Source organism: Eumetopias jubatus, unplaced genomic scaffold (genome assembly GCF_037043125.1).
Source record: "Eumetopias jubatus isolate StellerSeaLion01/CBP00866 unplaced genomic scaffold, mEumJub1_p1.0 scaffold_6, whole genome shotgun sequence".
Classification (NCBI taxonomy): Eukaryota; Metazoa; Chordata; class Mammalia; order Carnivora; family Otariidae; genus Eumetopias; species Eumetopias jubatus.
Window position 1 is genome coordinate 86,592,613 of NW_028274812.1, and position 2,324 is coordinate 86,594,936.

Below are 2,324 nucleotides of genomic sequence, written 5' to 3' on the forward strand. Positions count from 1 at the left end.
CTTGGGGTCTGTCAAGCAGCTGTGGTCATCTCAAAGCATGCTTTGGGCTGGAGGATCTGCTGTAAAGTGGCTCACTCAGTTGGCTGGCAATTTGATGGTGGCTATTGGTCTCAGAGACCTCAGCTTCTTCCACCTGGGTCTCTCTAATGGGTAGCTTGAACGACCTAATGACATAGTGGCTGACTTCACCCAGAGTAAGCAATCCAAGAACCCAAACACCCAAAGTGGAAGTTGTAGTGTTCTTTATTACCTCACTTTGAAATTCACTCCCACTACATTCTCTTGGTCAAAAGTAGCATGATTCATCATAGAAGAGTATTAAACAAGGGCATAAATAGCAGGAAGTGTGATTATCAACAATAGCCAAATTATGGAAACAGCTCGAGTGTCCATCAACTGATGAATGGGTATATATACACACACACACACATACACATACAACAGAATATTACTCAGCCATCAAAAAGAATCAAATCTTGCCATTTGCAACCATGTAGATGGAGCTAGAGTGTATTATGCTAAGGGAAACAAGTCAGTCAGAGAAAGACAAATACCGTGATTTCCCTCATGTGGAATTGAAGAAACAAAACAGGTGAACATAGGAGAAAGGGGAAAAAAAAGAGATAGAGGAAAACAAACAATAAGAGACTCTTAACTATAGAGAACAAACTGAGGGTTGATGGAGGCGGGAGGGAGGGGGATGGGCTAAACGGGTGATGGGTATTCAGGGGGGCACTTGTGTTGAGCACTGGGTATTATATGTAGGTGATGAATCACTAAATTCTATTCCTGAAACCAATATTACACTATATGTTAACAAACTAGAATTTAAATAAGAATTTGAGGGAAAAAAAAGAATACCATAACAAAAAGTAGTCTAAAAATTAAAAATATTACTGATTACTTTTTGTGGTGGGTCTAGATACTCACATTTTAAACATGAACTCCTATTTGTTTTGGATGCTGATTATCAGGATTGGAGAAATACTGTGTTCTAATTCTTTCTAAAGCTACGAAGTCTTAAGTGTGAAACCTAATGCCTATGTAAACACTTTCTATTTTCCGGATATTAAATTCTCTCTGAACTGGAAAAAAAAAAGGAATCATGGATCATCAAGGATAGCTTGGAAGCTTGCTACTGCTTGAACATGTATTTCATATTTTTAGAGGTATGTAATAATTTTTATCATTTTAAAATGTGTATATTTAAATTACTTTTTTTTCCACACAACAGTTCCTTAGAAGTAAACCTATCTCCATTATTCACTGTTTTTTTATTTTTATTTATTTTTTTTAAGATTTTTTTTTATTTATTTATTGAGAGCAAGAATGGTAGAGAGAGAGCATGAGAGGGAAGAAGGTCAGAGGGAGAAGCAGACTCCCTGCTGAGCAGGGAGCCCGATGTGGGACTCCATCCCGGGACTCCAGAATCATGACCTGAGCCGAAGGCAGTCGCTTAACCGACTGAGCCACCCAGGCGCCCTGTCACTGTTTTTTTTAATACTCCTAAAATTATTTCATGTTTGTATAGTTGCAATAGTCTAATGTTATAAATTTTATTCTTGTTTTTTCTCCAATATTATTCTTAAAAACTTAAGGGAAAATATTTTTCTGTAATAGCAATGTGAAAAGTTAGTGTCATCTACTAAAATCCTGTTCTGTGTCTTTTGAGGAGATAGCCTCTATCTATAGGAGGTAGTCTACATCCTTATCTGTGTTTTGTGTGTAGTAAATTTTAAGGTTAGAGTCAGTCAAGCTATTATGGGTTTCACCAAGTTAAATATGCTTTGTTTTCTAGCTGAATTCTTTCACAGTATTAGTTTTTAATAAGCTACATTGGCTGCAGATCTCCAAGAGGGGGCAATAATAAGCAGCATTTCCCAAAATTATTAGATTATGGAATACTTGGCCCTATGGACATTTTGCATTGGTGTCATGAAACCTACTTTAGGAAGTGTTAAATATCTTATTTTGCCCACATCTCTCTATATAAAGTGTAGTATTATCTGCAGTGTTTATGTTTGAACCTTTCTCCATGCCTTCCTGCAGTTTATTTCCCCTTGCTACAGCCAGCGTATTTGTTTTTTTAATGCAGCTGTTACCCGCCTACATACAAATCTTCAAATAATTTTCTAGTTTTTCTTAGGATAAAAACCAATCTCTTTAATAAGCCATTGCATAGTCTGGCCCCTTCACATGTGCCCCCTTTCTCTGCATTCACCCTGACCTTCTCTCAATGTCTACTACTTGAATTGCTCTTCCCACCCCAAGGGTTTTTCGTTTGCTGTATCTTCTGCCTAGACTCCTCTTACCTTCCCTTTGTA